Raw genomic sequence first — 21,154 nt, forward strand, 5'->3', positions numbered from 1 at the left:
TTTGTTTATTTTTGTTTTTATTTCCAATATTCTGGGAGGTGGGTCATAGAGGATCCTGCTGTGATGTATGTCAGAGAGTGTTTTGCCTATGTTCTCCTCTAGGAGTTTTATAGTTTCTGGTCTTATGTTTAGATCTTTAATCCATTTTGAGTTTATTTTTGTGTATGGTGTTAGAAAGTGGTCTAGTTTCATTCTTTTACAAGTGGTTGACCAGATTTCCCAGCACCACTTGTTAGATTGTCCTTAATCCATTGCATGTTCTTGCCTCCTTTGTCAAAGATAAGGTGTCCATATGTGTGTGGATTTATCTCTGGACTTTCTATTTTATTCCATTGATCTATATTTCTGTCTTTGTGCCAGTACCATACTGTCTTGATAACTGTGGCTTTGTAGTAGAGCCTGAAATCAGGTAGGTTGATTCCTCCAGTTCCATTCTTCTTTCTCAAGATCGCTTTGGCTATTCGAGGTTTTTTGTATTTCCATACAAATTGTGAAATTATTTGTTCTAGTTCTGTGAAGAATACAGTTGGTAGCTTGATAGGGATTGCATTGAATCTATAAATTGCTTTGGGTAGTATACTCATTTTCACTATATTGATTCTTCCAATCCATGAACATGGTATATTTCTCCATCTATTAGTGTCTTCTTTGATTTCTGTCACCAGTGTTTTATAGTTTTCTATATATAGGTCTTTAGTTTCTTTAGGTAGATATATTCCTAAGTATTTTATTCTTTCCGTTGCAATGGTGAATGGAATTGTTTCCTTAATTTCTCTTTCTGTTTTCTCATTATTAGTGTATAGGAATGCAAGGGATTTCTGTGTGTTGATTTTATATCCTGCAACTTTACTATAGTCATTAATTATTTCTAGTAATTTTCTGGTGGAGTCTTTAGGGTTTTCTATGTAGAGGATCATGTCATCTGCAAATAGTGAGAGTTTTACTTCTTCTTTTCCAATTTGGATTCCTTTTATTTCTTTTTCTGCTCTGATTGCTGTGGCCAAAACTTCCAAAACTATGTTGAATAGTAATGGTGAAAGTGGGCACCCTTGTCTTGTTCCTGACTTTAGAGGAAATGCTTTCAATTTTTCACCATTGAGGATAATGTTTGCTGTGGGTTTGTCATATATAGCTTTTATTATGTTGAGGTATGTTCCTTCTATTCCTGCTTTCTGGAGAGCAAAAAAACTTCTCTTTTTTGTATGCTCTGAGGGGTTTCCCATAGGGCTCCTCACTGCTGGAAGTGGTTTAGTTTTGTTTTTTCCTTCTGCCTCTGCTGCATGTGCTGAACCTGTTTTCCAATCAATTCCTTTTTTTTCCTTTCCGAGTGCCACATCGATAGGCTTCCTCTAGGTTTGGGTTTGGTTTTTCAGTTGTTATTTGGTTTGGGGTAGATTTTTACAGCTGTGATGGTGTCTTCTGAGGGAGTATTTTAGGTTCTTACACAGTTCGTCAAGATTTTCTGCCTTTCTGTCTTTCCTGACTTGGTTTCCATGTGTTACTTGATATATCCCCTAGGTCATTCCTGTCAGCTTGACCTGAAGATACCATGAAACCTCTTTGTTGCATTTCTTTCTTCATTTCAAACAGAAGTAATCACACCTTGTTGATACTATTACTCGTTGCCATGCAGCAACCCAGAGTGTGTTAGCCAGCTCCTCCTGCATTGTGTAACACTGAAGCTGACTGAAGTTCCATCTCAACACATCAAGTTGGTCCATTAATGGTTTAAAGGCACATCTAATGAGCTATTGGGCCTCATCACCCTTTCTGTTTATTTGTTAAGAAAAATATCAGATATACCATGGGCTACCAGATAATACATTCACAGTCCTTTCTATTTTGCTTAAAATAAAAATAAATTTATAAACGTTGATTTTTTTCTTTTGAATATTTTGAAAATGGAAACTTTGAGGTTTTCTGGTACATAGTTGGTAATATAAACCAAAAGAAAATTGAAGGACTTATATTTTGCTCAAAACCTAAGATAAGCAATAAGAGCATCATATTCCATTAAGTCCTCAGCCTAAGATCCTTTGGCTTTTATATATAATGTTTCTAAGAATGTATGTAAAAATTGTATAGGAGAAGCAGTTGATTTACATGTTACAAGATAGTACTTCATTCCTAAAAAGCAAAGCTGAGTCTTATGTAGCAAATTGAAATTATATAGTAAATTTTATTAATAATAGCCTCAATTAAAATTAATTTTCTGTACTAATTAGTTCAAATTTTTATTCCCCTTACCCCCTCAGTTTATTTGAAGTGACAGTAATAGCCAAAGAAATTGATTTTACTACTGGCAAGAAGTTATATGCAGATATTAATTTTATTGCAAGATTTGACAGGGAATTTTCAGTTGGTTGAACAAGAAGAGTGAGGCTGGCTTGAAGGTGTCATACTGAGAAAATGTGTGCAGAGAAAGCTGCATATAAGTTTTCTTTCCTGATAAGAAACTGGTAGAAATCCACTTCCCGGTCACAGTTCCCAAGGCCTGGGACATTTTCTCTCTATCCCTGGTGGCTCAGGGGTAAAGAATCTGCCTATGATGCAGGAGCCACAAGAGACATGAGTTCAGTCCCTGGGTTGGAAAGATTCTCTGGAGAAGGGCATGGCAACCCACTCCAGTATTCTTTCCTGGAGAATCCCATGGACAGAGTAGCCTGGAGGGTTATAGTCCATGGAATCGCAGAGTCAGACACGACTGAAGCTACTTTGCACGCATGAACCACTGAAAAGCTCTTGAGGGGTTAGCTGTCAACCCATACTTTGAAGAAACTTTATTTTGGACCCAGCCTTCTACAGTTGATCCCAAGGATGGTTGGGGGGTCAGTATATAATTATGGAAATATTGGCTATTTAAAAATTAAGATCACCTATGTTTTGGTTAAACTTTAAAGTATTTGAATAAAATACTTATTTTCCAAAAATGGTGACAAAATTAATCTAACATCATCAAGTAACATGTTGTCCTGAGTAAAAACATCCTTTGGCCTCCTGGGAACTTAAACTTGATACTGTAAAGAGTGTAGATAAAAATTAACCTCTCCTTCTGCCTAATCTGGGATGCAAAAGATTTTCAACTTTGTTAGCTTCCTCACTGTTCTCCTATATGTATATATTTTTAACTAATCTTTATTTTTCAAAGCAGTTTTAGGTTTATAGAAAAATTAAGCAGAAAATGCAGAGAGTTCCCATATATTCTCTCTCTACTCACACACAGCTTCCCTTATTATTAATATCTTGCATTAGCATGGCACACTAATGATGAGCCGATATTAATGTAATATTGATATTGTATTGACCTTAATTATTTATTAAAGTCCATAGGTTACATTAGGTTTACTTTTGGTGTTATACAGTTCTGTGGGTGCTGAGAAATGTATCATGTCATAGATCCATCATTACAGTAGATTGTACAGAATAATTTCACTCCCACAAAAATCCTGTGTACTCTATCTACTCTTCCTTTCTTCCTTTCTCTCAGACCCCAGCAACCACTGATTTTCTTTACTCTCTTTTTAGTTTCACTTTTTCCAGAACGTCACATAATTAACATCATACAGCATGTAGCCTTTTCAGACTTGCCTCTTTCACTTAGCAATATGCTTTCAAGGATCCTGCATATCTTTTCATGACCTGATAGCTTATTTCTTTTTAGTACTAAATATTCTATTGTTTGGATGTACCGTAGTTTGTTTATCCATTCATTTGTTAAAGACATCATGGTTGCTTCCGATTTTTGGCAATTATGAGTTAAGCTGCTGTAAACATTTGGGTGCAGATTTTGTATGGACACAAGTTTTCAACTCATTTGAGTAACTACCCAAGAGCTTAATTTCTAGATCATATGGTAAGAGTATGTTTAGTTTTATAAAGAAACCTCTCAAACTTGTCTTCCCAAGTGGCTGTACCACTTTGCACTCCCACCAGGAATGAAATGGCAACCCACTCCAGTGTTCTTGCCTAGAGAATCCCAGGGATGGGGGGATCCTGGTGGGCTGCCGTCTATGGGGTCGCACAGAGTTGGACACGACTGAAGCGACTTAGCAGCAGCAGCAGGAATGAATGAGAGTTTGTGTTCCACACCGTTATCTGCATCTTCTGTTGTCAGTGCTTTGGATTTCAGCCATTCTGATAGGTGTAGGATGATATCTTATTGTTTTAACTTGCAACTTCCAAATGGCATACGCAGTTGAGTATCTTTTCATATGCTTATTTTCCATCTGCATATATTCTTTGGTGAGGCGTCTTCTCAGATCTTTTGTTCATTTTTAAACTGGGTTGTTTGTTTCCTTGTTGTTGAATTTTAAGTGTTCTTTGTAGATTCTGGACAGCAGTCTTTTATCAGACACAAGTCTTGCAAATATTTTCCCCTCGTCTGTGAGCTTATCTTCTTATTCTCTTAATAGTATTTTTTACAGAGCAATCATTCTTTAATAAATTACCATTTATCAATATTTTTCCCCATGGATCATGCCTTTGGTGTTGTATCTAAAAAGTTGTCATAAAATCTAAGATCCACCTAGATTTTCTCCTATCTTATCTTCTGGAAGTTTTATAGTTGAGAATTTCACATTTAGGTTTGTGATTCATCGGGAGTAAGTGTTTGTGAAAGGTATAAGGTCTCTGTCTAGAATTTTTGTTTGGTTTTTGTTTTGCATATGATATCCAATTGTTCTAGCACCATTGTTGAAAAGACTGCCCTAGGATTTCAGTCTTACGTGTATATTTATGGCCTATCTTGGACCAAAGAGCTTGAAGCAACTCGTTTTTTAGGATTCATTGCCCTCACTATTGTTCCCAACCTTCCTCTCTGTTACCACCACCTCCAGCCTCTTGTTGCTCCTTTGCTTTATGTATCTTATGTCTCTCTGCTTTTTCCCATCCCTTTTGTGTTTCCAGTCTTCTGTGAACACTATCAGCCCAACAAGGTTCTTGCTCTCCTCTGGCTTTTTGAAGCTTTGCTACTGGCAAAATATTCTTTCTCCTTCATTTCAGAAGATACGCTTGTTGCTTCTTTCCTGATTCAGAGCCATAATGGGTCCTCTCATTCACTGGAGAGCTGTCTCTCAATTTTTAAGGTTTTGCTATAGAATTTTATTAATACCAGTGGTAGAGGATGAAGAACATATATCATTTGGGCATTCAGTGTATATTTGTCTTGACTTCATGTCCTGTTTTTGCCTTTATTCATGCTAACAAGATTTTCTTTGTCAAGTTTGCTTAGCTGCAGAAATGCATCATTGGGATTGCATTTGAGACTTTTTTCTATCCTTTCCAAAAAGAAATATAAAATATCCCCCAAAACCATAAGAAAGTGAAAATTGTAGTTTAAACTTAAGAGCTGAAAGGACCTTATAAATTATCCAATCTCTTCCTCTTAACAGGAGAGAAAACTGAGCTGGTAAAATAAATTACTTGTCCAAATTATGTAACTAGTTTGAAGCAAAGCCAGGAACATAACTTGGGTTCCTAAGGACATTTCCTTGGGATATTGCTATTAAAGCCTCCCACAAAAGCACATCTTTTGTGGTTATCAACAACAATACACAGTTTTTAAGAACTATAGTCATACTTCCACAGTCAGGTCGTTTGATCATACAGTTTAAGAGTTTGATGTCTGACTCCCTTACAATTACTGAAAATTGAAACAAGAGGATTCTCATTTCTGTTTTTCTTCTAAGGATTGTCTAAACATCTCTTTGCCTATGTAAGTCGGGCAAGCAGAGTTGACGCTAAGTACAGCTGTGAATTTGACAGATTTCCTTCAGTGTTTCACAGAGCCACATCCGCCCACCAACCATGATCCTACCGTGACACCCTGCGGACCAATGTTCATCTCTTTAGTGCTTTCTCATCATTTATGCTGGGTTCCTTCTTTGCACAGACAGAGTGCAATTTGGAGACCCAAGCAGTTAACCTGTTACCCTAAGGCAGTGTTAATCCCAAGAACTGGTATTTCCAGATCCCCAGTGAGTCCGGAAATAAGCTATGAAGATAAACTATAGGAAACAGGAATAACTGACTACTCTGTCCCTTTAGATCTAACTGCCCTTTTGTGGATGAAGTGACTCACAACTATTTTAATTTACCTAACCAGTGGTATATATTATGCTCCCTCCCAAATTAGCATGTAAATGCTCACCATTTTATTTGATCCTCTCTAATACTTACAAAAAAGGAATCCTGTATTTGTCCCCAAACTCTCCCCATATTGTCTTCACCAGAGTGAAGAAATTAAAGATTTCTAGGAGAAGGACTGTGTTTATCTGGGTATTAAAGGGACAAATGTGGGGGATAATGAGAGAGGCAAACAGAGGGAAGTCTGGGTGTGAAGAGGTGGTTTAGGGTGATCCGTGGATAGTAAAGTTCAAGTTAGCTGCAGGGTATGAGTCAAGCAGACAGAGAAGGAAAGAGGGTGTGGGGTCAGGCAAGGTTTTTGGCTACATCAACAGAAATCAACTAACCAACATAAGCAGAAAAAGAATTTATTAGACGGATATTGGGTGCACCCAGCCTGAGTTCCTAAGCTCCCACTAGAGTGACCAAGAGAGAATACACTGTAGAAATAACAACAGTCATGAAGCAGGAATGTTGTGGCCAGGATGCTCACCTAGGCACCACCACCTTCCCAGCCATTAGACATGGTCACCCCTAGGCCCTGCTGTCACGGTCCCTACTGATGTCACTACTGACAGTGAATGCTAAACTCTCCCTTCATCTTGTATCATTTAATCACCATTGAAAGTACTGGGTGAGACCATCCAACCATCTGAGCGTGGGTCCTGTATCTGGCCTCTGTGGCATCTACAGGCAATCTTTCCTCCCACCAAACACACAAGTGCGATACAGGGGAGGAAGTTCCTCTAAAACAGGCAAGGCATTTGGTTGCTGTTGCTGTTGTTTAGTTGCCAAGTCATGTCCTATTCTTTTGTGACCACATGGACTATAGTCTGCCAGGCTCCTCTGTCCCTGTGTGTGCTAAGTCTCTCAGTCGTGTCCACCTCTTTGCAACCCCGTGGATTGTAGCCAACCAGGCTCCTCTGTCCATGGGATTCTCCAGGCAAGAATACTGGAGTGCATTGCCATGCCCTCCTCCAGAGGATCTTCCTGACCCAGGGACCAAACCCATGTCTCTTTTGTCTCTGCATTGGCAGGTGGATTCTTTATCACTAGGGCCACTATCAACCCCACTAAAGTTCTCATGGGGTGTCTCTAGTGAGGATGTTTGTTGGAAGACAGCTACATGGACCCAGACATAAGTGATCGGGACTGAAGGGAGGAGATCTAGGCTAGCAAGGGCTTCTGTCTTTGCCCATTTAATGAGAAGTGTTTCATCTGAACATCAGAGTAGAACTCAAGTCATATATATATCATCTCTGCCACAGTGTTCACTCCACAATTAGAAATAGTTTTGTCTCTTAAATATGGTCTTCCCTGAGATGTCTTCTGCTTGTCTCGGGAAATTTTCTTTGAAGATTTTGAAGAGGAAGATGTTTGCAGATGATTGGCTTTGTCTTGTTTAGGAAGCAGTTTACTTTAGGTTACACTTATGTCCTGACCATACGTATTTAAAATTATAAATGGCACCAGTCTGGCAATGAATACCACTACAGAAATAAACAGCTGATAAGTGTCAGATCATAAGTCTCACAATTATCACAGTTTCATAGTGCTTTTCCATCTTTAGAGCATTAATTAATTAGGCCCCAGAACAGCTCTAGAAGAAGCATGCCTGCAGTGCAATCACTCAGCACATAAATAAAAGCCAGGGAGTAGCTTCTTGTGTTCTGCCTCAAATCAGAAAAATAATCATTTTTCCCTCTTTAACCCCCTCATAGGAGAAGGAGTAGAAGTAGGGAATAGGGAGACAAAGGAAAGATAAAGAGGAAAGAGGAATCACACATAAGGATGAGCATACTCGGATGCCTGAGAGGTTGGTGAATCAACAGAAACCCCTGATTCTGTCCCAGGAGCCCAGGCTGGAGATGCCTCAACCTGAGGGAGGGAAGTGGGACGGAGGAGCTAATGCAAAGGCTGTGAGAGGCCCTGGAGAGACAGAAGATGGCCAGCTCTTGGCGTGAGAGGCAAATGGCTGCCGACAGTTTACGAGGCCATGGGTAGGGAACAGGATGGGGGAGAGTTTTTGCATAGTGCTTTCTTGCCTCCCATGGTTTGGCCCCAGTGGACTGCCACCTCTCCAGCCTTGTCATCATCAGGAGGGAGGAAGCAAGCAGCACCCACCTGGGGATGCTGGCCTGTGGGATGATGTCTGTGGAGGCTGGAGGGGAGCAGGGTAACCACCATGCCTATTGACCTGCTGACTCTGAGCAGCCCCTGCTTCCCCACTGCTGCCTTCTCAGGGTAGAGGCCAGCAAGTCAGGATGGGAGCAGGAATGGTGGGGAAGTGGTGGGGGAGAGGGGTAGAAGTAAAATTGGTGGGAGAAACAAAGAACCTGGAGGGGTGATAATGGGTGTGGTCACCTTAGGCTCTCTACCCTTCCAGTGTCCCCTGGCACACTTCACTCCCTTTGCATTTAGCTTCTCTTTTCTGAGGTTCTCACTGCTACCTTAGGTGGATGATACCTCAGAAAATCAGAGCTTATGGGAGAAAATAACAACAGATTTGCAGAGGGAACTAACATGAGAAACATCAACCCTTATCAGATGCAGCAGAATTAATGAACATGAGGAATAAGGCATCATAATAAGCAAAGTGAATATCCTGGAAGAGATATGAATAGGAGGGCACTTTTCAAATGAAACAGGTTATAGTTATAATGATGAAGCAACTGGACATCCCAGGTTTAAAAAATAATGTTGTTTACACAAAGACCTCAGCAGTGGGTTGAACATTAGAGTGAATGATGGATTAGAGAACTGGAGAATAAAGCTGAGGATCTACCTAAAGAGATATCAAAATTAAAGAGAAAAAAATAAAGAGAAAAATTCAGAAATTGGGAGGGAAGACCCAAGTATGACATCAACATAATAGGGGTCTCACAGGAAGAAAACAAATGGAGAGAAAGGAATATCTGTAGAAATAATGCTGAAGAATCAATAACAGCCATTTCCCTGACATCCTGGGGTGTTTTTAAGATTTGTGAAGAGCTACAACCTTAGCTGTCGGAGAAGGCAATGGCACCCCACTCCAGTACTCTTGCCTGGAAAATCCCATGGAAGGAGGAGCCTGGTAGGCTGCGGTCCATGGGGTCGCTAACAGTCAGACACGACTGAGCGACTTCACTTTCACTTTTCACATTCATGCATTGGAGAAGGAAATGGCAACCCACTCCAGTGTTCTTGCCTGGAGAATCCCAGGGACGGGGGAGCCTGGTGGGCTGCCGTCTATGGGGTCACACAGAGTCGGACACGACTGAAGTGACTTAGTAGCAGCACAACCTTAGCTGGACTACCTGCAGTCATATGAAAACAATAACTGTGGTGTATGTATTAGCGTTGTTAGTCGCTCAGTTGTGTCTGATTCTTTAAGACCCCATGGACTGTAGTCTGCCAGGCTCCTCTTTCCATGTGATTCTCCAGGCAAGAATACTGGAGTGGGTTGCCATTCCCTTCTCTCGGGGATCTTCCTGACCCAGGGACTGAACCTGAATCTCTTGCATTGCAGGCAGATTCTTTACCATCTGAGCCACCAGGGAACTAAGTGTCAAATACATGCTTGATTCCAAATACATCACAGATAAAGTCCTTAAAGAGAGATAAAACAAATACATGGAACAATAAGCAAATATGAAATATGAAAATATGATGTAATTGAGTGCTAACTTGGGTAGTACAGTTCATACAGTTCATAAGTTTTATGATATTGAATGACAAGATTAAGGTGAATTAAGAGTCTTCAGGACATACCAGACTTGACACCAGTTCTTGTGGGAAAAAAAAAAAAAAATCACAGAATTTCCCAAAATGTGTTCTATGGAACATTGTTATGTGGAATAGTCTCAGTGCTGCATGTGAAAGGGATTCCAAGCGTAGTGGAATTTGGTCATATTTTGGCCACCCAATATCTGAACCCCATTCCTGTATATTTGGGGGAAAGTCCTCATTTCATGAGTCCTTGCTGGAGATAGAGCTCTTTCCACTAGGGAAGCAGAACAGCAGGCATCTGCTTTCTCAAACACACCTTTCCCACACCTACCAGGCTCAGACCTGGGCGTGTGGCCTCAGTGATGCCTATCAGACCTGCTTTCCTCAGACTTTGATATGGAGCCAGTGATGCAGGGAGGCAGCTGTTCAGCAGCAACAGAGGCAGCACTGGGCATCCGGGGATGGTCGTTGCAAAGGGGTGGCACTTAAAACCTCCCAAAGGCTTCCTATTGTCCTTAGAGTAAAGCTCCCACTTCCCTATTGTGACTTTAAGACTCTTCAGGACCATCATGGCCTTTCAGGACCTCACACTTCAGCAAACCCAATTTTCCCCTAATCCTTCAGACTTGCATCTTGCCTTCTCTTTCTCTCTTTCTCTTTCCCTCCTTCCTATCTTTTCTTCCTTGTGTGTGCTGTGGTGTTCCCTTTGTTTGGACATTTCTCTTGCTTTGTCTGCATTTTTCTGGTTAATTTCTATTCATCCTTTAGGAAGATATTTCCCAGAAAGTCTGTGCCATGCACTTCCACAGCGACTTGAATGTTAATACACTTGCTTGTTGAATTGGGATTCCGTGTGCAAACATGTGATCTCAGTGAGGGCAAAGGCTATGTCCTCACTGCTTAGTAATGTACCTCTGTGCCTGGAACAATGCCTGGCACAGGGTGGGGAGTCAAATATTTACTGAATGAACAAAGTCCATCCTAAAGCAGCTACAATCTAGACTGTGTATTGTTCTATATTTCTAGCCTGCCAATTATTATACCTATCGTCATTGTTTTCTCATGTTTTTACTGGAATTTAAATGTTTAAAATAAAGTTTAAATCATAAGCCAAATGAGGAAAGAGTATATAAATGTATTTCTGTCCAAATGATTGCCGGCATAATGACATGGGTGAGACAAGGTCTGTAAAGCATGATTCTTAGGAAAGTGCTCTGAATACAAAATGCTGAGACTCTAAAATAGGGAATAAATAGTTTCCAAGGGGTAAACTGCTGTTTTCGATGAGATGAACGAGCTCCTCCAGGAAAGCTGGAAGCCAAACTGTGAAAGGAAATTAATATCCTATGTGAGGTGGACTACACAGCCTTCTCCTCTGCCGGGGTAGTTGGGCTTGTGTATCTCCATACATGGAAAACTGTCAGTCAACAGCTGATTAACTGGTGAACGTGCAAGAGTGGGAAACTACCGTCCCAACCCAGAGCCGGGTAGGGCAGCTCTGCTTCTACTCTGCCTGATACTCGGCAGGTCACAAAACATGGTCATCCATCTCCCATAGTCTAGGGAGATGGATAGTTTGGGTATGACTGTTCCCATTCTACAGTTGAGGAAACTGAGAATTTAAGTGATTTGTCCAAAGTCCCTCAGATAGTAGATGTAATACCAGAAATAAAATCCAGGTCTACGTGTCTTTCTGATAGCAGAGGTTTACAGAAGATGGTTTTCTAAGGCTGCATCAGGTAAAGTGAATTTTAAACAATCACATCAATAATTATAGGAATCACTTTAATGCTTATCTTAAAAAAAAAAAAGTATGATTAAAGCAACTCAGTTCCCTGCAGGAGTTATGAAACTCATGGATGAAATGCTTCATTTACTAGGATTTTCTAGCTTCTAATAAGAAAAGGATTCAGAATTGCAAGGTCACTTTTCTCCAGGGCAGCTCTTTTCACTCAGTAGTCACATAATGGACTCTGTCAGCAGCGTGTCTTCATTCAGCATGAAGGCTCTTGGCATGGGATACAGGTTGGAGATCAGCTGCTAGTCAGGAAAAGGTGTGGAGTCCTGGAGATTTCACTACTTAAAAAGTCTACAAATCTAATGTTACAGATTGATTTATGCCCTCCTCCCCAAATAATGTTGAATGACTAACCCCCAGGACCTGTGAATGTAATCTTACTGGGAAGAAGGGTCTTTGCAGATGTAGTTAGATTAAGATGAGGTCATTAAGATGGGTCCTAATTCAATTTGACTGAAATCTTTATAAAAAGAGAGAGATTTTGGATCCAGACGTGCACAGAGAGGAGGCCAGAATGTGAAACACACACACCGACAGAACACCATGATGACAGCGACAGGGACTGCACTGATGCAGCTGCAAGCTGAGGAACCTCAAGGGTTGACCATCACCACCAGAATCAGGAAGCGGCAAGAAAGGAAAGGATTCTACCAGACTCTCAGAGGGAGCATGGCCTGGCTGACATCTTGATTTCAGATCTACACTCTGGAACTGTGAGAGAATACATTTTTGTTGTTTTAAGAACCAGTTTGTGATACTTTCTTATGGCAGCCCTAGAAAATTCATAGACATAATAACACAGAATTCTAGGCTGGCACATTACTGTCCAGTGCCGTCCTGGCTTCATCTTCATTTTTCTTTTCCAGGGAAGAGCAATGCAGAAATGAGCCATGTTAATCAGACCAAAGATAATGTAAGGTTCTCCAGCCAGTCAAGAGAGAGAGAGAGGGAGAGAGGGAGGCTGTAATCAGTGAAGTTAATATAAGCAGGTCAATCACTAGTAAGATCAGACTATAGCAAAATGAGTCAGGAGAGCAATGAGAGTAAGGTTTGGAGACTGTTTGCCACATCCCTGAATAACAAAGAACCTGTATACAGAATTTAATATACAGAGAATACTGGTGGTCCAGTGGTTAGGAGAATCCCAGGGACAGGGAAGCCTGGCGGGCTGCCGTCTCTGGGGTCACACAGTCGGACACGACTGAAGCGACTTAGCCGCAGCAGCAGCAGTGGTTAGGACCTAACACTTTCACTGCCAGGGCTGGGGTTCAATCCCTGGTTGAGGAACTAAGATTCTGCAAGTCGTGCAGCCAAAGCGAAAATAGAGAACCTGTATAAAATGTAAAAGTGACAGTTGTTGCTCAGAAGTAGGCAAATGCAAATGCTAGTGCACCAGGCTCCTTGATGATGATGATGGTGTTGACATACTTCATACAATAAACAAGAGTAGAAAATAATATAACAAACACTTATGTACCCACAACTTCAGGAAGCAAGAAGATGATCAGAATTCCCTACTTACCCCTGCCCATCCTCTTCCTTCATCCCTCAAAGTAACCATTATAGGGATGTAATTTTTCACAGGTCTCTTGATCTATGCACATCTTACAAGAAAGCAAGGACTGAAAGTTTTCTATACCATTCTTTCAAGGACATTTATATAGTGAACACCTCAGAAGACAGAGATGGGACAAAGGTCAGGCAGGCTTTCTGCCCATCTTGTGACCAGACTAATAAAGTCCTTGCCTCTAACTCCTCTAAGACTCAGGAGTCTGGGTCTTCTATCCATATTGATGAAACTGTGGCAAATGGAGTAAAGTCTCAGATTTTTCCAAGTTTTTTAAGACAATGGTCTTAAATTTGGTGTTTATTATTTCCATGTATAAATATTTTTATTAAAGACAGACAGAAATATAGACAGACAAGTTAGATAGATACTGTTTTGCTTATTTACAAAGTTTTTGTAAATAGGTTCATGCAGTATGTATCCTTCAGCAACTTTCTCTTAATTTATCTCCTTTAGTGTTTCATACTCATCCATATTCTAGTTCGTTCATTTCATTCTTGTTGATGACTCCTTGTGCGTATGTAAGAGTTTTCCTTGTGTACAAATTTAGGAGTGGAAATGCTGGAATGTAATGTGAAACCATCGTCAGCTTTAGTACATATTGCCAATTTGCTCTCTGATATGGTTGTACCTAACATTTTCATAAGCAATATACAAGAGTTCCTATTTTTCTCCATTCTTGGAAATGTGGTATTGTCATACCTTTGTCTTTACCTATCTGATGAGTATAAAGTATTCCCATCTTTCCACATGTTCTTTGGTCATTCTTCTCTTCAGTTGATGTTTATATTCTTTACCCATTTTTTTTCACTGGGTTACTGTGTTTTTCTATGAGTTTTCAGGTTTCTTTATATATTCAAGATACTGATGCTTTGTCTGTTCAGTTCAGTTGCTCAGTCATGTCCAACTCTTTGTGACCCTGTGAAACGCAGCACGCCAGGCCTCCCTGTTCATCACCAACTGCCGGAGTCCACCCAAACCCATATCCGTGGAGTTGGTGATGCCATACAACCTCTGTTGTCCCCTTCTCCTCCTGCCTTCAATCTTTCCTAGCATCAGGGTTTTTTCAAATGAGTCAGTTATTCGCAAAGTATTGGAGTTTCACCTTCAGCATCAGTCCTTCCAATGAGTATTCAGGCATGATTTCCTTTAGGATGGACTAGTTGGATCTCCTTGCAGTCCAAGGGACTCTCAAGAGTCTTCTCCAACACTACAGTTCAAAAGAATCAATTCTTCAGCGCTCAACTTTCTTTATAGTCCAACTCTCACATCCATACATGACTACAGGAAAAATCTTAGCTTTGACTAGACAGACCTTTGTTGGCAAAGTAATGTCTCTGCTTTCTAATATGCTGTCTAGGCTGGTCATAACTTTTCTTCCAAGGACCAAGTGTCTTTTAATTTCATGGCTGCAGTCACCATCTGCAGTGATTTTGGAGCCCAAAAAAATAGTCTCTGGCTCCTCTTCTGTAAATGGAACCTTTGGACTAGATGATCTTTCTGAGTACCTTCCCAGATGTAAGTTTCTCTAACACTATCAGTCCAGGTTATGTGCACCAGCCAGGCAACAGCAGGACCTATGTGAACAGTCTCCACTTCACTATAACTTGGTAAGTGACTGACTAGCTTCTGTGTTTTTCACTCTAACTCCTCCACATGGGTAGCCACTTTGTCCTCTGGGTGCTCACAGCACCGCTCATGTTGCTACTATAACACCATCACATTATGGTTTTGATAATAACACCATCTGTCTCTGTGACTAGATCATGAGCTACACAAGGACAGGGTTGCCTGTAGTATATCCTTAGTACCTCCCATAGCTCCTGATTTAGTGAATGTTTGATGAATGATGGAGGGAGCATGGGCAGGTAGGAAGAAAGGATGGAAACAGAGAAGGCAGGGAGAGAGGGAGGAAGGAATAAAGTAGGGATAGAAGGACAGTATACACCCAATGAACATAAGTTATTAAAACAGTTACCAAATCATTTCTATTTGTTTGTAAAAAATTTGTTCTGTGATGTTTGTAACATGAGGAAGAGGAACCATTAATGAATATTATTGTAGCTACTTTACATGTAGAATCAGTTTTTCAAGATCACATCATAAAACAATGGTATGCCTAATAATTGTGTGTGTGCTCGGTAGTGTCCGATTCTTTGCAACCCCATGAACTGTAGTCCACCAGGTTCCTCCGTCCATGGGATTTCCCAGGCAAGAATACTGGAGCGGATTGCCATTTCCTCCTCCTGAGGATCTTCCCAATCCAGGGATCAAACCTGCATCTGCTGCATTGGCAAGCGGATTCTTTACCACTGTGCCACCTGGGAAGCCCTAATAATGGAAACCAGTAATTTCTGATTTTTATCTCATGTGGACTGCAAGGAGACCCAACCAGTCCATCCTAAAGGTGATCAGTCCTGGGTGTTCATTGGAAGGACTGATGTTGAAGCTGAAACTCCAATACTTTGGACACCTGATGACTCATTTGAAAAGACCTTGATGCTGGAAAAGATTGGGGGCAGGAGGAGAACGGGATGGCAGAGGATGAGATGGTTGGATGGCATCACAACTCAATGGACATGGGTTTGGGTGGACTCCAGGAGTTGGTGATGGACAAGGAGACCTGGTGTGCTACGGTTCATGGGGTTGCAGAGTCAGACATGAGCAACTGAACTGAACTGAACTGAATTTCTAATTTTTAATCTCATGTTCCAATAAAGTCTCATTATTTTAGCAAAACCAAACTAGATCTTGAATTAAACTCACTTTTACCCTCTTTCTGCAACAGAGCTGCATTATTTGCAATTTTGAACTTTTCCCTACTGACATGTTCTAAAGGATTAAAAAGGGACTCTCTAAACTTTAAGACCTTTCATAATTGTGATCTATATATTAGAGATGGGAATACTTCAATACTTCTTCCCTCATAGTTATAATGCAATTCCCTACTTGTAGTAAACATAGTTAACAAGTTATATATATAAAAGTGCTTTTGTTGTCATGACAACAGGAAGCAGCAACAGAAGGGGAAATCTTGGGTCTTAAGAGTGGTCTTTTACAAGGTATCAGAGTCTGTTATGAATTCAAACCTTCATTTAGTTTTGCCTTTACATGGCTTGCTTCATTGCTGCAAAGATAATCTAACTTTCTCAATTGAATATTGGCCTCTGGAAAAGCAACATCTGAACAGGACTTTTAATCCTTTCCTGCGGGAGGGGTACATTATCTGCTCATCTTGAAAAACTTCCCAGTGTTTTCTACCTCTTACTCTAATATATTTTTTTGCAATTTATTATGCCAGTATCTCTGAGGTTTGGTTTTTTTTTTTTAATTTTTAATTGAAGGATAATTACAGTGTTGTGTGTCTACTGAATATAAGCGAAGTGGCTCAGTCGTGTCTGACTCTTTGCAACCCCATGGACTGTAGCCTACCAGGCTCCTCCGTCCATGGAATTTTCCAGGCAAGAATACTGGAGTGGGTTGCCATTTTCTTCTCCAGGGTATCTTCCCAACCCAGGAATCAAACCCAGGTCTCCCACATTGCGGGCAGACGCTTTACCGTCTGAGCCACCAGCGAAGCCTAAACAGGTGAAAGTGAAAGTCACTCAGTCATGTTTGACTCTTTGCAACCCCATGGACTACACAGTCCAGGGAATTCTCTCGGCCAGAGTACTGGAGTGGGTAGTCTATCCCTTCTCCAGAGAATCTTCCCAACCTAGGGATCGAACGAGGGTCTCCTACATTGCAGGCAGATTCTTTACCAACTAAGCTATTGGGGAAGCCAACACAGTGGCTTTTTTAAAAATTTAATTTTTTTTACTTTATTAACAAAATTTATTTATTTTATTTATTTTAATTGGAGGCTAATTACTTTACAATATTGTGGTGGTTTTTGCCATACATTGACATGAATCAGCCACAGGTGTACATGTGTCCCCCATCCCCAAAACCCCTCCCACCTCCCTCCCCATCCCATCCCTCTGGCTTGTCCCAGTGTACTGACTTTGAGTGCCCTGTTTCATGCATCAAACTTGGACTGGCAATCTATTTCACATATGGTAATATACATGTTTCAATGCTATTCTCTCAAATTGTCCCACCCTTGCCTTCTCCCACCGAGTCCAAAAGTCTGTTCTTTGTATCTGTGTCTCTTCTGAGGTTTTTAAATCATAATTAGTAAGATCATTATTCAAAAATAAAAAGGTAAGTGGATTATGAGAGCCAGACTAGGAATGAAAGAGTGTGGAGATAAAGAGTGGATTAGAGTAACCATGGCAGTAATTCATCTGCTCTGCTCCTCTTCAAGCAGACCTCTTTCCAGCTGGCCCCACCAGACACACTAGCTTCCAGACATGCTAGTGACACTGGTGATCTCATGATTGTGCACCTTGTGAAAGTGTGATAGTGAAAGCCACTCAGTTGTGCCTAACTCTTTGCAACCCCATGGACTATACAATCCATGGAATTCTCCAGGCCAGAATACTGGAATGGGTAGCTTTTCCCTTCTCCAGTGGGTCTTCCCAACCCAGGGATTGAACCTAAGTCTCCCTCATTGCGGGCGGATTCTTTACCAACCAAGCCATCAGGGAAGCCCACAAGGGCAACTGGCAAGGTGTTGACAAATGGGGCCATCCACTAGATGGTTCCATTGGAACAGTACTTCCCAAAGTGTGGGCTCCAATTCATGTGCATCAGAATCTCCCTGCATTCTGTTAAAACACATTATTTTAAAGTTCTATTCCTGATCTGCTGAATCAGAAATGTTGAGTGTTGGGTTTGAGAGATTTGAATGCTAAAAAGCACACTAAAATTTGGGAACTACTGCCTTAGAGTGACGTTTGGAGAAAAACAAAGGAGGGAAATCCTTCTGGCATTAAGTACATAAGAAGGGAGGAGGAGTCTGCAGCCTAGGTAGTGAAAAGGGAAGCAGACAAGCTAAAGATAAAGCTGGCTTGTTCACAGCTTTCCTTAGGCTTTTACCTTGGTTCTGACTTCTATAGATTTAAGCCAGGCAAAAGTGTGCTCTAAGCATATGTGCTGTGGGTAATGCTGGTGTTGGTTTTTGAACCTGAAAAATGAGCCTGCTTCTAAGCTAACTCATTGTGCCAGCACCAGAGATGCCAAAGATGATGTTTTCAGCTTCCCAGAAGAGTCAGGCAGGCAAGCTAAATCAACTGAGTATTGGGAGGTCCACATCCACAGTGAGATACCACTTCATACCCTTTAAGATTAAGTATTATCTAGAAGACAGACGGTAGTTAGTGTTGACAACGGTGTGGAGAAAGTTGAAACTTTTACATTGCTGATTATGTAAATTGCTAGAATGTATAATGATGCACCTCTTTGGAAGACAGTTTGGCAGTTCCTCAAAAAGTTAAACATAGGAGGACTTCCATGATGGTCCAGTGGTTAAGAATCCTCTTGCCAATGCAGGGGACATGGGTTTGATTCCTAGTCCTGGAGGATCCCGTATGCTATGGGGCAACTAAGCCTGAGTGCGACAACTACTGAAGCCTGCATGCCCTAGAGCCGGGGATCCACAACAAGAGAAGCCATTGCAGTGAGAAGCCCACGCACCACAGCCAGAGTATCCCTGGCTCGCTGCAACTAGAGAAAGCCCGCATGCAGCAATGAAGACCCAGTACAGTCAAAAATTAAAAACAAAAAAAAGTAAAATGTTTTAAGGGTTTCCATGTCACCCAGAAATTATACTCTTAGGGATGCACTCAAAAGAACTGAAAACACTTGTTTACACAAGAACTTCTTTACAGATGTTCATAGCCCCAAAGTAGAAACAACCAAAATTTCCATCAACTGAAGAATAAACAAATGTGCTTTATTCGTGCCATTGGAATATTACTGAGCAATAGACAGAAATGAAATATTGACACGTAGACACATACTGCAACATGGAAGAACCTTGAAAACATTATGCTAACTGAAATGAGCCACACACAAGAAAGCATACATATTATTTCATAATATATGGAAAAGGAAATCACCTACGTGAAATAGGCAAATCCCCAGAGACAGAAATTAAATTATTGGTTACGAGGCATTGTGGGAAGGAGGGAATGAGGAGTGACTACTAATGGGCACGGGGCTTCTTTATTGGGGCAATAAAGTATTCTGGAGTTAGGTAGTGGTGATAGTTGCAGAGCTCTGTGAATACACTAAAACTACTGAATTTTATACTTTTAAGAGTGATTTGTGTGGTGTTATCTATGGTCACGTATGGATGTGAGAGTTGGACTGTGAAGAAGGCTGAGCGTCGAAGAATTGATGCTTTGGAACTGTGGTGTTGGGGAAGACTCTTGAGAGTCCCTTGCACTGCAAGGAGATCCAACCAGTCCATGCTGAAGGAGATCAGCCCTGGGATTTCTTTGCAAGGACTGATGCTAAAGCTGAAACTCCAGTCCTTTGGCCACCTGATGCGAAGAGTTGACTCATTGAAAAAGATTCTGATGCTGAGAGGAATTGGAGGCAGGAGGAGAAGGGGACGACAGAGGATGAGATGGCTGGATGGCATCACTGACTCGATGGACCTGAGTCTCAGTGAACTCCGGGAGTTGGTGATGGACAGGGAGGCCTGGCGTGCTGTGATTCATGGGGTCACAAAGAGTCAGACACGACTGAGCGACTGATCTGATCTGATCTGATCTGATCTATGTCTCAATTTTAAAAAGTTATGGGAGAAATGGCCAAGAAAGGAGTCAATTTGACTACATTAAAAAACAAATGATTTGGGGTTGTCTATAGGAAAAGCTAACTTCTGTTTTCTTCTATTCACCCAATATTTCCAACATCAGATGTGTGGATCTTACACACATCAAGCAGCTGTGTGTCCTATGATTCATTTCAGTTCCGACAGGATCTACCTAAGGTCTGCATCAGATCCCATAGGTTAAGGGCTCAGTCCCACGAGACCACCCACCTCCCACTTCAGATGCCGATCACAAGTCTAGATTGTTACCCGTGCGCTGACCAACCAGCTGTTAATCAGAGGTTGCTGTGACACCCCTCCCCCACCAGGTTTGATTAATTTGCTAAGCAGCTCACAGAAGAAATACAGTTAATTTACTAGATTACTTGTTTATTATAAAAAGGATCCCCTGGAGTAGGAAATGGCAACCCACTCCAGAACTCTTGCCTGGAGAATCCCAAGGGCAGAGGAGCCTGGCAGGCTACAGCCCACAGGGTCGCAAAGAGTCAGACATGACTGAGCAATTAACACTTTCACTTTTAATTTAAGATGAGCAATATGGAAGAGGTGCATAGGATAAAGTCCAGAAGTGTCCTGAGCACAGAAGCTTCTGTTCCCATGGAGTTGGAGTTCTCCACCTTCCTGGTATTGGATGCATTCACCAACCTGGAAATTCTCCACACCTGTATCGTAGGAATTTTTATGGAGGCTTCATCCATAGGAATGACCAATTATTAACTCAATCTCCATTCCCCTCCACTTCCTGGATGATGGAGGCAGAGCTGAAAGTTCCGAGCTTCTAATCATGGCTAGGTCTTTTGGGTAACCAGCTCCCATTCTGAAGTTATCCAGAAGCCCACCTAGAATCTCTTCATTAGAACGAAAGAAACGCTTATCACCTAGGAAATTCCAAGGGATTTAGGAGCTCTGTCAGGAGCCAGAAACAAGACCAAATATTAGAACAAAAGATGCTACTAGTGCTCTTCAGTTCAGTTCAGTTCAGTCGCTCAAGTCGTGTCCGACTCTTTGCGACCCCATGAAGCACAGCACGCCAGGCCTCCCTGTCCATCACCAACTCCCGGAGTTCACTCAAACTCATGTCCATCGAGTCAGTGATGCCATCCAGCCATCTCATCCTCTGTCGTCCCCTTCTCCTCCTGCCCTCAATCCCTCCCAGCATCAGGGTCTTTTCCAATGAGTCAGCTCTTCGCATGAGGTGGCCAAAGTATTGTAGTTTCAGCTTTAGTATCAGTCC

At 41.4% G+C, this 21,154-nt stretch overlaps 1 protein-coding gene across 6 annotated transcripts in view; it reads left to right on the top strand.

The window, feature by feature from the left end:
- SIDT1 (SID1 transmembrane family member 1) overlaps window positions 1-21,154 on the top strand; it is a 111,829-nt gene that overhangs the window by 14,250 nt on the left and 76,425 nt on the right. Inside the window, exon 1 of one of the 6 annotated variants that reach the window (XM_059875557.1) lies at window positions 12,248-12,342. The exons of the other annotated variants lie outside the window; for them this stretch is intronic. The gene's annotated coding sequence lies outside the window, so the exon portion shown is untranslated. Of the gene's footprint in view, window positions 1-12,247; window positions 12,343-21,154 lie in introns of those variants that run through there. 6 annotated transcript variants of the gene reach the window in all.

The sequence above is a fragment of the Bos taurus genome, chromosome 1, assembly GCF_002263795.3.
Source record: "Bos taurus isolate L1 Dominette 01449 registration number 42190680 breed Hereford chromosome 1, ARS-UCD2.0, whole genome shotgun sequence".
Taxonomy (NCBI): Eukaryota; Metazoa; Chordata; class Mammalia; order Artiodactyla; family Bovidae; genus Bos; species Bos taurus.